This window comes from Pristiophorus japonicus, unplaced genomic scaffold (assembly GCF_044704955.1).
Source record: "Pristiophorus japonicus isolate sPriJap1 unplaced genomic scaffold, sPriJap1.hap1 HAP1_SCAFFOLD_890, whole genome shotgun sequence".
In the NCBI taxonomy this organism is placed as follows: Eukaryota; Metazoa; Chordata; class Chondrichthyes; family Pristiophoridae; genus Pristiophorus; species Pristiophorus japonicus.
In genome coordinates, this window is record NW_027254814.1 from 147933 (window position 1) to 167255 (window position 19323).

A 19323-nucleotide genomic window follows, 5' to 3' on the forward strand; every position below is an offset into this window, starting at 1 on the left:
CAGTCCCCACTCCCAGTCACCAATCCCCACTCACACTCACCAATCCCACTCACCAATCCGCACTCCCACTCACCAATCCCCACTCACACTCACCAAACCCACTCACCAATCCAACTCACCAATCCCACTTACCAATCCCCACTCCCACTCACCACTCCCACTCACCAATCCCACTCACCAATCCCCACTCCCACTCACCAATCCCCACTCCCACTCACCACTCCCACTCACCAATCCCCACTCACCAATCTCCACTCCCACTCACCAATCCCACTCACCAATCCCCACTCACCAATCCCCACAACCATTCACCAATCATACTCACCAATCCCCACTCACCAATCCCCACTCCCACTCACCAATCCCACTCACCAATCCCCACTCACCAATCCCCAATCCCACTCATCAATCCCCAATCCCACTCACCAATCCCACTCACCAATCCCACTCACCAATCCTCACTCACCAATCCCTACACCCACTCACCAATCCCACTCACCAATCTGCACACACCAATCCCCACTCCCACTCACCAATCCCACTCACCAATCCCCACTCCCACTCACCAATCCCACTCACCAATCCTCACTCCCACTCACCAATCCAACTCACCAATCCCCGCTCCCACTCACCAATCCCACTCACCAATCCCCACTCCCACTCACCAATCCCCACTCTCACTCACCAAACCCACTCACCAATCCCACTCACCAATCCTCACTCCCACTCACCAATCTCACTCACCAATCCCCATTCCCACTCAACAATCCCCACTCCCACTCACCAATCCCCACTCACACTCACCAAACCCACTCACCAATCCCACTCACCAATCCCCACTCCCACTCACCAATCCCCCTCATCAATCCCTGCTCCCACTCACCAATCCCAACACACCAATCGCACTCACCAATTCCAACTCCCACTCACCAATCCCACTCACCAATCCCCGCTCCCACTCACCAATCCCCACTCACACTCACCAATCCCACTCACCAATCCCATTCACCAATCCCCACTCCCACTCACCAATCCCCACTCACACTCACCAATCCCACTCACCAATCCCACTCACCAATCCCCACTCCCACTCACCAATCCGACTCACCAATCCCACTCACCAATCCCTACTCCCACTCACTAATCCCCACTCCCACTCACCAATCCCCACTCACACTCACCAATCCCACTCACCAATCCCCGCTCCCTCGCACCAATCCCACTCACCAATCCCCACTCCCACTCACTAATCCCACTCACCAATCCCCAATCCCACTCACCAATCCCACTCATCAATCCCCATGCCCACTCACCAATCCCACTCACCAATCCCCACTCCCACTCACCAATCCCACTCACCAATCCCACTCACCAATCCCACTCACCAATCCCCACTCCCACTCACCAATCCCCACTCCCACTCACCAATCCCCAATCACACTCACCAATTCCACTCACCGGACCCCGGTCCCATTCACCAATCCCCACTCACCAATCCCCTCTCACCAATCCCACTCACCAATCCCCACTCCCACTCACCAATCCCCACTAACCAATCCCCTCTCACCAATCCCACTCACCAATCCCCACTCCCACTCACCAATCCCCACTCACCAATCCCCACTCACCAATCCCACAGACCAATCCCCACTCCCACTCACCAATCCCACTCACCAATCCCACTCCCACTCACCAATCCCACTCACCAATCCCCACTCCCACTTACCAATCCCACTCACCAATCCCCACTCCCGCTCACGAATCCCACTCACCAATCCCCGCTCCCATTCACCAATCCCCACTCACCAATCCCCTCTCACCAATCCCACTCACCAATCCCCACTCCCACTCACCAATCCCACTCACCAATCTCCACTCACCAATCCCCACTCCCACTCACCAATCCCCACTCACTAATCCCCTCTCACCAATCCCACTCACCAATCCCCACTACCACTCACCAATCCCACTCACCAATCCCACTCACCAATCCCCACTCCCACTCACCAATCCCCACTCACCAATCCCCTCTCACCAATCCCACTCACCAATCCCCACTCCCACTCACCAATCCCACTCACCAATCCCCACTCCCACTCACCAATCCCACTCACCAATCCCCGCTCCCTCTCACCAATCCCACTCACCAATAACCACTCCCACTCACCAATCCCACTCACCAATCCCCACTGCCACTCACCAATCCCACTCACCAATCCCCACTCCCACTCACCAATCCCCACTCCCACTCACCAATCCGCACTCACCAATCCCCACTCCCACTCACCAATCCCACTCACCAATCCCCGCTCCCTCTCACCAATCCCACTCACCAATAACCAATCCCCTCTCACCAATCCCACTCACCAATCGCCACTCACACTCACCAAACCCACTCACCAATCCCACTCACCAATCCCACTCACCAATCCCCACTCCCACTCACCAATCCCCACTCCCAATCACCAATCCCCACTCACACTCAACAATCCCACTCACCAATCTCCACTCCCACTCACCAATCCCATTCACCAATCCCACACCCACTCACCAATCCCACTCACCAATCCCCACTCCCAATTACCAATCCCACTCACCAATCCCCGCTCCCATTTACCAATCCCCACTCACTAATCCCCTCTCACCAATCCCACTCACCAATCCCCACTCCCACTCAACAATCCCACTCACCAATCTCCACTCAACAATCCCCATTCCCCTCACCAATCCCCACTCACTAATCCCCTCTCACCAATCCCACTCACCAAGCCCCACTCCCAATCACCAATCCCACTCACCAATCCCACTCACCAATCCCCATTCCCACTCACCAATCCCCACTCACCAATCCCCTCTCACCAATCCCACTCACCAATCCCCACTCACCAATCCCACTCACAAATCCCCACTCCCACTCACCAATCTCACTCACCAATCCCCGCTCCCTCTCACCAATCCCACTCACCAATCCCCACTCCCACTCACCAATCCCACTCACCAATCCCCACTCCCACTCACCAATCCCACTCACCAATCCCCACTCCCACTCACCAATCCCACTCACCAATCTCCACTCCCACTCACCAATCCCACTCACCAATCCCACTCACCAATCCCACTCACCAATCCCCACTCCCACTCACCAATCCCCACTCCCACTCACCAATCCCCACTCACACTCAACAATCCCACTCACCAATCCCCACTCCCACTCACCAATCGCCACTCACAATCACCAAACCCACTCAGCAATCCCACTCACCAAAGCCACTCACCAATCCCCACTCCCACTCACCAATCCCACTCACCAATCCCACTAACCAATCCCCACTCCCACTCCCCAATCCCACTCACCAATCCCCACTCCCACTCACCAATCACACTCACCAATCGCCGCTCCCTCGCACCAATCACACTCACCAATCCCCACTCCCACTCACCAATGCCACTCACCAATCCCCAATCCCACTCACCAATCCCACTCACCAATCCCCACGCCCACTCACCAATCCCACTCACCAATCCCCACTCCCACTCACCAATCCCACTCACCAATCCCACTCACCAATCCCACTCACCAATCCCCACTCCCACTCACCAATCCCACTCCCACTCACCAATCCCACTCACCAATCCCCACTCCCACTTACCAATCCCACTCACCAATCCCCACTCCCACTCACCAATCCCACTCACCAATCCCCGCTCCCATTCACCAATCCCACTCACCAATCCCACTCCCACTCACCAATCCCACTCACCAATCCCCACACTCACCAATCCCCACTCCCTCTCACCAATCCCACTCACCAATCCCCACTCCCACTCACCAATCCCACTCACCAATCCCACTCCCACTCCATCCACTCACCAATCCCCACTCCCACTCACCATCCCACTCACCAATCCCCACTCCCACTCACCAATCCCACTCACTAATCTCCTCTCACCAATCCCACTCACCAATCCCCACTCCCACTCACCAATCCCACTCACCAATCCCACTCACTAATCCCCACTCCCACTCACCAATTCCCACTCACACTCACCAATCCCACTCACCAAACCCGCTCCCTCGCACCAATCCCACTCACCAATCCCCACTCCCACTCACCAATCCCCACTCCCATTCACCAATCCCCACTCACCAATCCCCTCTCACCAATCCCACTCACCAATCCCCACTCCCACTCACCAATCCCCACTAACCAATCCCCTCTCACCAATCCCACTCACCAATCCCCCACTCCCACTCACCAATCCCCACTCACCAATCCCCACTCACCAATCCACAGACCAATCCCCACTCCCACTCACCAATCCTACTCACCAATCCCCACTCACCAATCTCCACTCCCACTCACCAAGCCCCACTCACCAATCCCCTCTCACCAATCCCACTCACCAATCCCCACTCCCACTCACCAATCCCACTCACCAATCCCACTCCCACTCACCAATCCCACTCACCAATCCCCACTCCCACTTACCAATCCCACTCACCAATCCCCACTCCCACTCACCAATCCCACTCACCAATCCCCGCTCCCATTCACCAATCCCCACTCACCAATCCCCTCTTACCAATCCCACTCACCAATCCCCACTCCCACTCACCAATCCCACTCACCAATCCCCGCTCCCTCTCACCAATCCCACTCACCAATAACCACTCCCACTCACCAATCCCACTCACCAATCCCCACTCCCACTCACCAATCCCACTCACCAATCCCCACTCCCACTCACCAATCCCACTCACCAATCTCCACTCCCACTCACCAATCCCACTCACCAATCCCACTCACCAATCCCACTCACCAATCCCCACTCCCACTCACCAATCCCCACTCACACTCACCAATCCCCACTCACACTCAACAATCCCACTCACCAATCTCCACTCACACTCACCAAACCCACTCACCAATCCCACTCACCAATCCCACTCACCAATCCCCACTCCCACTCACCAATCCCCACTCCCACTCACCAATCCCCACTCACACTCAACAATCCCACTCACCAATCTCCACTCCCACTCACCAATCCCATTCACCAATCCCACACCCACTCCAATCCCACTCACCAATCCCCACTCACACTCAACAATCCCACTCACCAATCTCCACTCAACACTCACCAAACCCACTCACCATCCCACTCACCATTCCCACTCACCAAGCCCCACTCCCACTCACCAATCCCCACTCCCACTCACCAATCCCCACTCACACTCAACAATCCCACTCACCAATCTCCACTCCCACTCACCAATCCCATTCACCAATCCCACACCCACTCACCAATCCCACTCACCAATCCCCACTCACACTCAACAATCCCACTCACCAATCTCCACTCACACTCACCAAACCCACTCACCAATCCCACTCACCAATCCCACTCACCAATCCCCACTCCCACTCACCAATCCCCACTCCCACTCACCAATCCCACTCACACTCAACAATCCCACTCACCAATCGCCACTCACACTCACCAAACCCACTCACCAATCCCACTCACCAATCCCACTCACCAATCCCCACTCCCACTCACCAATCCCCACTCCCACTCACCAATCCCCACTCACACTCAACAATCCCACTCACCAATCTCCACTCCCACTCACCAATCCCATTCACCAATCCCACACCCACTCACCAATCCCACTCACCAATCCCCACTCCCACTTACCAATCCCACTCACCAATCCCCGCCTCCCATTTACCAATCCCCACTCACCAATCCCTCTCACCAATCCCACTCACCAATCCCCACTCCCACTCACCAATCCCACTCACCAATCTCCACTCACCAATCCCCACTCCCACTCACCAATCCCCACTCACTAATCCCCTCTCACCAATCCCACTCACCAATCCCCACTCCCAATTACCAATCCCACTCACCAATCCCACTCACCAATCCCCACTCCCACTCACCAAACCCCACTTACCAATCCCCTCTCACCAATCCCACTCACCAATCCCCACTCCCACTCACCAATCCCACTCACAAATCCCCACTCCCACTCACCAATCTCACTCACCAATCCCCGCTCCCTCTCAATAATCCCACTCACCAATCCCCACTCCCACTCACCAATCCCACTCACCAATCCCCACTCCCACTCACCAATCCCACTCACCAATCCCCACTCCCACTCACCAATCCCACTCACCAATCTCCACTCCCACTCACCAATCCCACTCATCAATCCCACTCACCAATCCCACTCACCAATCCCCACTCCCACTCACCAATCCCCACTCCCACTCACCAATCCCCACTCACACTCAACAATCCCACTCGCCAATCCCCACTCCCACTCACCAATCGCCACTCATACTCACCAACCCACTCAGCAATCCCACTCACCAAAGCCACTCACCAATCCCCACTCCCACTCACCAATCCCACTCACCAATCCCACTAACCAATCCCCACTCCCACTCCCCAATCCCACTCACGAATCGCCGCTCCCTCGCACCAATCACACTCATCAATCCCCACTCCCACTTAGCAATGCCACTCACCAATCCCCAATCCCACTCACCAATCCCACTCACCAATCCCGCCACCACAAGCCTCACCACTCACCAATCCACTCTCCAATCCCTCTCCCCCATCCCTCACCAATCCTCCACTCACCAATCCCACTCACGAATCCCCACTCCCACTCACCAATCCCCACTCCCACTCACCAATCCCCAATCACACTCACCAATTCCACTCACCGGACCCCGGCCCATTCACCAATTCCCACTCACCAATCCCCTCTCACCAATCCCACTCACCAATTCCCACTCCCACTCACCAATCCCCACTAACCAATCCCCTCTCACCAATCCCACTCACCAATCCCCACTCCCACTCACCAATCCCCACTCACCAATCCCCACTCACCAATCCACAGACCAATCCCCACTCCCACTCACCAATCCCACTCACCAATCCCCACTCACCAATCCCCACTCCCACTCACCAATCCCCACTCACCATCCCCTCTCACCAATCCCACTCACCAATCCCCACGCCACTCACCAATCCCACTCACCAATCCCACTCCCACTCACCAATCCCACTCACCAATCCCCACTCCCACTTACCAATCCCACTCACCAATCCCCACTCCCATGCACCAATCCCACTTAGCAATCCCCGCTCCCAGTCACCAATCCCCACTCACCAATCCCCTCTCACCAATCACACTCACCAATCCCCACTTCCACACACCAATCCCACTCACCAATCTCCACTCACCAATCCCCACTCCCACTCACCAATCCCCACTCACTAATCCCCTCTCACCAATCCCACTCACCAATCCGCACTCCCACTCACCAATCCCACTCACCAATCCCACTCACCAATCCCCACTCCCACTCACCAATCACCACTCACCAATCCCCTCTCACCAATCCCACTCACTAATCCCCACTCCCACTCACCAATCCCACTCACCAATCCCACTCACCAATCCCCACTCCCACTCACCAATCCCACTCACCAATCTCCACTCCCACTCACCAATCCCACTCACCAATCCCACTCACCAATCCCACTCACCAATCCCCACTCCCACTCACCAATCCCCACTCACACTCACCAATCCCCACTCACACTCAACAATCCCACTCACCAATCTCCACTCACACTCACCAAACCCACTCACCAATCCCACTCACCAATCCCACTCACCAATCCCCACTCCCACTCACCAATCCCCACTCCCACTCACCAATCCCCACTCACACTCAACAATCCCACTCACCAATCTCCACTCCCACTCACCAATCCCATTCACCAATCCCACACCCACTCACCAATCCCACTCACCAATCCCCACTCACACTCAACAATCCCACTCACCAATCTCCACTCACACTCACCAAACCCACTCACCAATCCCACTCACCAATCCCACTCACCAATCCCCACTCCCACTCACCAATCCCCACTCCCACTCACCAATCCCCACTCACACTCAACAATCCCACTCACCAATCTCCACTCCCACTCACCAATCCCATTCACCAATCCCACTCCCACTCACCAATCCCCACTAACCAATCCCCTCTCACCAATCCCACTCACCAATCCCCACTCCCACTCACCAATCCCCACTCACCAATCCCCACTCACCAATCCCACAGACCAATCCCCACTCCCACTCACCAATCCCACTCACCAATCCCCACTCACCAATCCCCACTCCCACTCACCAATCCCCACTCACCAATCCCCTCTCACCAATCCCACTCACCAATCCCCACTCCCACTCACCAATCCCACTCACCAATCCCACTCCACTCACCAATCCCACTCACCAATCCCCACTCCCACTTACCAATCCCACTCACCAATCCCCACTCCCATTCACCAATCCCACTTAGCAATCCCCGCTCCCATTCACCAATCCCCACTCACCAATCCCCTCTCACCAATCACACTCACCAATCCCCACTTCCACACACCAATCCCACTCACCAATCTCCACTCACCAATCCCCACTCCCACTCACCAATCCCCACTCACTAATCCCCTCTCACCAATCCCACTCACCAATCCGCACTCCCACTCACCAATCCCACTCACCAATCCCACTCACCAATCCCCACTCCCACTCACCAATCACCACTCACCAATCCCCTCTCACCAATCCCACTCACTAATCCCCACTCCCACTCACCAATCCCACTCACCAATCCCACTCACCAATCCCCACTCCCACTCACCAATCCCACTCACCAATCTCCACTCCCACTCACCACTCCCACTCACCAATCCCACTCACCAATCCCACTCACCAATCCCCACTCCCACTCACCAATCCCCACTCACACTCACCAATCCCCACTCACACTCAACAATCCCACTCACCAATCTCCACTCACACTCACCAAACCCACTCACCAATCCCACTCACCAATCCCACTCACCAATCCCCACTCCCACTCACCAATCCCCACTCCCACTCACCAATCCCCACTCACACTCAACAATCCCACTCACCAATCTCCACTCCCACTCACCAATCCCATTCACCAATCCCACACCCACTCACCAATCCCACTCACCAATCCCCACTCACACTCAACAATCCCACTCACCAATCTCCACTCACACTCACCAAACCCACTCACCAATCCCACTCACCAATCCCACTCACCAATCCCCACTCCCACTCACCAATCCCCACTCCCACTCACCAATCCCCACTCACACTCAACAATCCCACTCACCAATCTCCACTCCCACTCACCAATCCCATTCACCAATCCCACACCCACTCACCAATCCCACTCACCAATCCCCACTCACACTCAACAATCCCACTCACCAATCTCCACTCACACTCACCAAACCCACTCACCAATCCCACTCACCAATCCCACTCACCAATCCCCACTCCCACTCACCAATCCCCACTCCCACTCACCAATCCCCACTCACACTCAACAATCCCACTCACCAATCGCCACTCACACTCACCAAACCCACTCACCAATCCCACTCACCAATCCCACTCACCAATCCCCACTCCCACTCACCAATCCCCACTCCCACTCACCAATCCCCACTCACACTCAACAATCCCACTCACCAATCTCCACTCCCACTCACCAATCCCATTCACCAATCCCACACCCACTCACCAATCCCACTCACCAATCCCCACTCCCACTTACCAATCCCACTGACCAATCCCCGCTCCCATTTACCAATCCCCACTCACCAATCCCCTCTCACCAATCCCACTCACCAATCCTCACTCCCACTCACCAATCCCACTCACCAATCTCCACTCACCAATCCCCACTCCCACTCACCAATCCCCACTCACTAATCCCCTCTCACCAATCCCACTCACCAATCCCCACTCCCAATTACCAATCCCACTCACCAATCCCACTCACCAATCCCCACTCCCACTCACCAATCCCCACTTACCAATCCCCTCTCACCAATCCCACTCACCAATCCCCACTCCCACTCACCAATCCCACTCACAAATCCCCACTCCCACTCACCAATCTCACTCACCAATCCCGCTCCCTCTCAATAATCCACTCACCAATCCCCACTCCCACTCACCAATCCACTCACCAATCCCCACTCCCACTCACCAATCCCACTCACCAATTCCCACTCCCACTCACCAATCCCACTCACCAATCTCCACTCCCACTCACCAATCCCACTCTTCAATCCCACTCACCAATCCCACTCACCAATCCCCACTCCCACTCACCAATCCCCACTCCCACTCACCAATCCCCACTCACACTCAACAATCCCACTCACCAATCCCCACTCCCACTCACCAATCGCCACTCATACTCACCAAACCCACTCAGCAATCCCACTCACCAAAGCCACTCACCAATCCCCACTCCCACTCACCAATCCCACTCACCAATCCCACTAACCAATCCCCACTCCCACTCCCCAATCCCACTCACGAATCGCCGCTCCCTCGCACCAATCACACTCATCAATCCCCACTCCCACTTAGCATTGCCACTCACCAATCCCAATCCCACTCACCAATCCCACTCACCAATCCCCACGCCCACTCACCAATCCCACTCACCAATCCCCACTCCCACTCACCAATCCCACTCACCAATCCCACTCACCAATCCCACTCACGAATCCCCACTCCCACTCACCAATCCCCACTCCCACTCCCAATCCCCAATCACACTCACCAATTCCACTCACCGGACCCCGGTCCCATTCACCAATCCCCACTCACCAATCCCCTCTCACCAATCCCACTCACCAATTCCCACTCCCACTCACCAATCCCCACTAACCAATCCCCTCTCACCAATCCCACTCACCAATCCCCACTCCCACTCACCAATCCCCACTCACCAATCCCCACTCACCAATCCCACAGACCAATCCCCACTCCCACTCACCAATCCCACTCACCAATCCCCACTCACCAATCCCCACTCCCACTCACCAATCCCCACTCACCAATCCCCTCTCACCAATCCCACTCACCAATCCCCACTCCCACTCACCAATCCCACTCACCAATCCCACTCTCCACTCACCAATCCCACTCACCAATCCCCACTCCCACTTACCAATCCCACTCACCAATCCCCACTCCCATTCACCAATCCCACTTAGCAATCCCCGCTCCCATTCACCAATCCCCACTCACCAATCCCTCTCACCAATCACACTCACCAATCCCCACTTCCACACACCAATTCCCACTCACCAATCTCCAGTCACCAATCCCCACTCCCACTCACCAATCCCCACTCACTAATCCCCTCTCACCAATCCCACTCACCAATCCCCACTCCCACTCACCAATCCCACTCACCATTCCCACTCACCAATCCCCACTCCCACTCACCAATCGCCACTCACCAATCCCCTCTCACCAATCCCACTCACTAATCCCCACTCCCACTCACCAATCCCACTCACCAATCCCACTCACCAATCCCCACTCCCACTCACCAATCCCACTCACCAATCCCCGCTACCTCTCACCAATCCCACTCACCAATAACCACTCCCACTCACCAATCCCACTCACCAATCCCCACTCCCACTCACCAATCCCACTCACCAATCCCCACTCCCACTCACCTATCCCACTCACCAATCTCCACTCCCACTCACCAATCCCACTCACCAATCCCACTCAACAATCCCACTCACCAATCGCCACTCCCACTCACCAAAGCCACTCACCAATCCCCACTCCCAATCACCAATCCCACTCACCAATCCCCACTCCCACTCACCAATCCCACTCACCAAACCCCAGTCCCACTCACCAATCCAACTCACCAATCCCCACTCCCACTCACCAATCCCCACTCACACTCAACAATCCCACTCACCAATCGCCACTCACACTCACCAAACCCACTCACCAATCCCATTCACCAATCCCACTCACCAATCCCCACTCCCACTCACCAATCCCCACTCCCACTCACCAATCCCCACTCACACTCAACAATCCCACTCACCAATCTCCACTCCCACTCACCAATCCCATTCACCAATCCCACACCCACTCACCAATCCCACTCACCAATCCCCACTCCCACTTACCAATCCCACTCACCAATCCCGCTCCCATTTACCAATCCCCACTCACCAATCCCCTCTCACCAATCCCACTCACCAATCCCCACTCCCACTCACCAATCCCACTCACCAATCTCCACTCACCAATCCCCACTCCCACTCACCAATCCCACTCACTAATCCCCTCTCACCAATCCCACTCACCAATCCCCACTCCCAATTACCAATCCCACTCACCAATCCCACTCACCAATCCCCACTCCCACTCACCAATCCCCACTTACCAATCCCCTCTCACCAATCCCACTGACCAATCCCCACTCCCACTCACCAATCCCACTCACAAATCCCCACTCCCACTCACCAATCTCACTCACCAATCCCCGCTCCCTCTCAATAATCCCACTCACCAATCCCCACTCCCACTCACCAATCCCACTCATCAATCCCCACTCCCACTCACCAATCCCACTCACCAATCCCCACTCCCACTCACCAATCCCACTCACCAATCTCCACTCCCACTCACCAATCCCACTCACCAATCCCACTCACCAATCCCACTCACCAATCCCCACTCCCACTCACCAATCCCCACTCCCACTCACCAATCCCCACTCACACTCAACAATCCCACTCACCAATCCCCACTCCCACTCACCAATCGCCACTCATACTCACCAAACCCACTCAGCAATCCCACTCACCAAAGCCACTCACCAATCCCCACTCCCACTCACCAATCCCACTCACCAATCCCACTAACCAATCCCCACTCCCACTCCCCAATCCCACTCACCAATCGCCGCTCCCTCGCACCAATCACACTCATCAATCCCCACTCCCACTTAGCAATGCCACTCACCAATCCCCAATCTCACTCACCAATCCCACTCACCAATCCCCACGCCCACTCACCAATCCCACTCACCAATCCCCACTCCCACTCACCAATCCCACTCACCAATCCCACTCACCAATCCCACTCACGAATCCCCACTCCCACTCACCAATCCCCACTCCCACTCACCAATCCCCAATCACACTCACCAATTCCACTCACCGGACCCCGGTCCCATTCACCAATCCCCACTCACCAATCCCCTCTCACCAATCCCACTCACCAATTCCCACTCCCACTCACCAATCCCCACTAACCAATCCCCTCTCACCAATCCCACTCACCAATCCCCACTCCCACTCACCAATCCCCACTCACCAATCCCCACTCACCAATCCCACAGACCAATCCCCACTCCCACTCACCAATCCCACTCACCAATCCCCACTCACCAATCCCCACTCCCACTCACCAATCCCCACTCACCAATCCCCTCTCACCAATCCCACTCACCAATCCCCACTCCCACTCACCAATCCCACTCACCAATCCCACTCCCACTCACCAATCCCACTCACCAATCCCCACTCCCACTTACCAATCCCACTCACCAATCCCACTCCCATTCACCAATCCCACTTAGCAATCCCCGCTCCCATTCACCAATCCCCACTCACCAATCCCCTCTCACCAATCCCACTCACCAATCCCCACTTCCACTCACCATCCCACTCACCAATCTCCACTCACCAATCCCCACTCCCACTCACCAATCCCCACTCACTAATCCCTTCTCACCAATCCCACTCACCAATCCCCACTCCCACTCACCAATCCCACTCACCAATCCCACTCACCAATCCCCACTCCCACTCACCAATCGCCACTCACCAATCCCCTCTCACCAATCCCACTCACCAATCCCCACTCCCACTCACCAATCCCACTCACCAATCCCACTCACCAATCCCCACTCCAACTCACCAATCCCACTCACCAATCCCGCCCCTCTCACCAATCCCACTCACCAATAACCACTCCCACTCACCAATCCCACTCACCAATCCCCACTCCCACTCACCAATCCCACTCACAAATCCCCACTCCCACTCACCTATCCCACTCACCAATCTCCACTCCCACTCACCAATCCCACTCACCAATCCCACTCACCAATCCCACTCACCAATCCCCACTCCCACTCACCAATCCCCACTCCCACTCACCAATCCCCACTCACACTCACCAAACCCACTCACCAATCCCACTCACCAAAGCCACTCACCAATCCCCACTCCCAATCACCAATCCCACTCACCAATCCCACTAACCAATCCCCACTCCCAATCACCAATCCCACTCACCAATCCCCACTCCCACTCACCAATCCCACTCACCAAAACCCAGTCCCACTCACACCCAATCCAACTCAGCAATCCCCACTCCCACTCACCAATTCCCACTCACCAATCCCACTCACCATCCCACTCATCAATCCCCACACCCATTCACCAATCCCACACCCACTCACCAATCCCCACTCACACTATCCAATCCCACTCACCAATCCCTACTCTCACCCACCAATCCCCACTCCCATTCACAAATCTCCACTCACACTCACCAAACCCACTCACCAATCCCACTCACCAATCCCCACTCCCACTCACCAATCCCACTCACCAATCCCCACTCCCACTCACCAATCCCCACTCACCAATCCCCTCTCACCAATCCCACTCACCAATCCCCACTGCCACTCACCAATCCCACTCACCAATCCCACTAACCAATCCCCACTCCCAATCACCAATCCCACTCACCAATCCCCACTCCCACTCACCAATCCCACTCACCAAACCCCAGTCCCACTCACCAATCCAACTCACCAATCCCCACTCCCACTCACCAATCCCACTCACCAATCCCACTCACCAATCCCACTCACCAATCCCCACACCCATCACCAATCCCCACTCCCACTCACCAATCCCCACTCACACTATCCAATCCCACTCACCAATCCCTACTCTCACCCACCAATCCCCACTCCCATTCACCAATCTCCACTCACACTCACCAAACCCACTCACCAATCCCACTCACCAATCCCCACTCCCACTCCCAATCCCACTCACCATCCCACCCACCAATCCCCACTCCCATTCACCAATCTCCACTCACACTCACCAAACCCACTCACCATCCCACTCACCAATCCCCACTCCCACTCACCAATCCCACTCACCAATCCCCACTCCCACTCACCAATCCCCACTCACCAATCCCCTCTCACCAATCCCACTCACCAATCCCCAATCCCACTCACCAATCCCCACTGCCACTCACCAATCCCACTCACCAATCCCACTCCCACTCACCAATCCCACTCACCAATCCCCTCCCACTTTCCATCCCACTCTCCAATCCCCACTCCCAGTCACCAATCCCACTCACCAATTCCCGCTCCCATTCACCAATCCCCACTCACCAATCCCCTCTCACCAATCCCACTCACCAATCCCCACTCCCACTCACCAATCCCACTCACCAATCTCCACTCACCAATCCCCACTCCCACTCACCAATCCCCACTCACTAATCCCCTCTCACCAATCCCACTCACCAATCCCCACTCCCAATTACCAATCCCACTCACCAATCCCACTCACCAATCCCCACTCCCACTCACCAATCCCCACTTACCAATCCCCTCTCACCAATCCCACTGACCAATCCCACTCCCACTCACCAATCCCACTCACAAATGCCCACTCCCACTCACCAATCTCACTCACCACTCCCCGCTCCCTCTCAATAATCCCACTCACCAATCCCCACTCCCACTCACCAATCCCACTCATCAATCCCCCACTCCCACTCACCAATCCCACTCAGCAATCTCCACTCCCACTCACCAATCCCACTCACCAATCTCCACTCCCACTCACCAATCCCACTCACCAATCCCACTCACCAATCCCACTCACCAATCCCCACTCCCACTTACCAATCCCACTCACCAATCCCCGCTCCCATTTACCAATCCCCACTCACCAATCCCCTCTCACCAATCCCACTCACCAATCCCCACTCCCACTCACCAATCCCACTCACCAATCTCCACTCACCAATCCCCACTCCCACTCACCAATCCCCACTCACTAATCCCCTCTCACCAATCCCACTCACCAATCCCCACTCCAATTACCAATCCCACTCACCAATCCCACTCACCAATCCCCACTCCCACTCACCAATCCCCACTCCCACTCACCAATCCCCACTCACACTCACCAAACCCACTCACCATTCCACTCACCAAAGCCACTCACCAATCCCCACTCCCAATCACCAATCCCACTCACCAATCCCACTAACCAATCCCCAATCCCAATCACCAATCCCACTCACCAATCCCCACTCCCACTCACCAATCCCACTCACCAAACCCCAGTCCCACTCACCATCCAACTCAGCAATCCCCACTCCCACACACCAATCCCACTCACCAATCCCACTCACCAATCCCACTCATCAATCCACACACATTCACCAATCCCCACACCCACTCACCAATCCCCACTCACACTATCCAATCCCACTCACCAATCCCTACTCTCACCCACCAATCCCCACTCCCATTCACAAATCTCCACTCACACTCACCAAACCCACTCACCAATCCCACTCACCAATCCCCACTCCCACTCACCAATCCCACTCACCAATCCCCACTCCCACTCACCAATCCCCACTCACCAATCCCCTCTCACCAATCCCACTCACCAATCCCCACTGCCACTCACCAATCCCACTCACCAATCCCACTAACCAATCCCCACTCCCAATCACCAATCCCACTCACCAATCCCCACTCCCACTCACCAATCCCACTCACCAAACCCCAGTCCCACTCACCAATCCAACTCACCAATCCCCACTCCCACTCACCAATCCCACTCACCAATCCCACTCACCAATCCCACTCACCAATCCCCACACCCATTCACCAATCCCCACACCCACTCACCAATCCCCACTCACACTATCCAATCCCACTCACCAATCCCTACTCTCACCCACCAATCACCACTCCCATTCACCAATCTCCACTCACACTCAGCAAACCCACTCACCAATCCCACTCACCAATCCCCACTCCCACTCACCAATCCCACTCACCAATCCCACCCACCAATCCCCACTCCCATTCACCAATCTCCACTCACACTCACCAAACCCACTCACCAATCCCACTCACCAATCCCCACTCCCACTCACCAATCCCACTCACCAATCCCCACTCCCACTCACCAATCCCCACTCACCAAAACCCTCTCACCAATCCCACTCACCAATCCCCAATCCCACTCACCAATCCCCACTGCCACTCACCAATCCCACTCACCAATCCCACTCCCACTCACCAATCCCACTCACCAATCCCCACTCCCACTTACCAATCCCACTCACCAATCCCCACTCCCACTCACCAATCCCACTCACCAATTCCCGCTCCCATTCACCAATCCCCACTCACCAATCCCCTCTCACCAATCCCACTCACCAATCCCCACTCCCACTCACCAATCCCACTCACCAGTCTCCACTCACAATCCCCACTCCCACTCACCAATCCCCACTCACTAATCCCCTCTCATCAACCCAATCACCAATCCCCACTCCCACTCACCAATCCCACTCACCAATCCACTCACCAATCCCCACTCCCACTCACCAATCCCCACTCACCAATCCCCTCTCACCAATCCCACTCACCAATCCCCGCTCCATCGCACCAATCCCACTCACCAATCCCCACTCCCACTCACTAATCCCACTCACCAATCCCCAATCCCACTCACCAATCCCACTCACCAATCCCCATGCCCACTCACCAATCCCACTCACCAATCCCCACTCCCACTCACCAATCCCACTCACCAATCCCACTCACCAATCCCCACTCCCACTCACCAATCCCCACTCCCACTCACCAATCCCCAATCACACTCACCAATTCCACTCACCGGACCCCGGTCCCATTCACCAATCCCCACTCACCAATCCCCTCTCACCAATCCCACTCACCAATCTCCACTCCCACTCACCAATCCCCACTAACCAATCCCCTCTCACCAATCCCACTCACCAATCCCCACTCCCACTCACCAATCCCCACTCTCCAATCCCCACTCACCAATCCCACAGTCCAATCCCCACTCCCACTCACCAATCCCACTCACCAATCCCCACTCACCAATCCCCACTCCCACTCACCAATCCGCACTCACCAATCCCCTCTCACCAATCCCACTCACCAATCCCCACTCCCACTCACCAATCCCACTCACCAATCCCACTCCCACTCACCAATCCCACTCACCAATCCCCACTCCCACTTACCAATCCCACTCACCAATCCCCACTCCCACTCACTAATCCCACTCACCAATCCCCGCTCCCATTCACCAATCCCCACTCACCAATCCCCTCTCACCAATCCCACTCACCAATCCCACTCCCACTCACCAATCCCCACTCACTAATCCCCTCTCACCAATCCCACTCACCAATCCCCACTCCCACTCACCAATCCCACTCACCAATCCCACTCACCAATCCCCACTCCCACTCACCAATCCCACTCACTTATCCCCACTCCCACTCACCAATCCCACTCACCAATCCCCGCTCCCTCTCACCAATCCCACTCACCAATAACCACTTCCACTCACCAATCCCACTCACCAATCCCCACTCCCACTCACCAATCCCACTCACCAATCCCCACTCCCACTCACCAATCCCACTCACCAATCTCCACTCCCACTCACCAATCCCACTCACCAATCCCCACTCACCAATCCCACTCACCAATCCCCACTCCCCACTCACCAATCCCCACTCCCACTCACCAATCCCCACTCCCACTCACCAATCCCACTCACCAATCTCCACTCCCACTCACCAATCCCACTCACCAATCCCACTCACCAATCTCCACTCCCACTCACCAATCCCACTCACCAATCCCACTCACCAATCCCACTCACCAATCCCCACTCCCACTTACCAATCCCACTCACCAATCCCCGCTCCCATTTACCAATCCCCACTCACCAATCCCCTCTCACCAATCCCACTCACCAATCCCCACTCCCACTCACCAATCCCACTCACCAATCTCCACTCACCAATCCCCACTCCCACTCACCAATCCCCACTCACTAATCCCCTCTCACCAATCCCACTCACCAATCCCCACTCCCAATTTACCAATCCCACTCACCAATCCCACTCACCAATCCCCACTCCCACTCACCAATCCCCACTCCCACTCACCAATCCCCACTCACACTCACCAAACCCACTCACCAATTCCACTCACCAAAGCC

General features: G+C 55.6%; 1 pseudogene; it reads left to right on the forward strand.

The window, feature by feature from the left end:
• The first annotated feature begins 1236 nt into the window (after positions 1-1236).
• Positions 1237-17788, forward strand: LOC139257676 (uncharacterized; annotated as a pseudogene).
• Positions 17789-19323: the final 1535 nt, after the last annotated feature.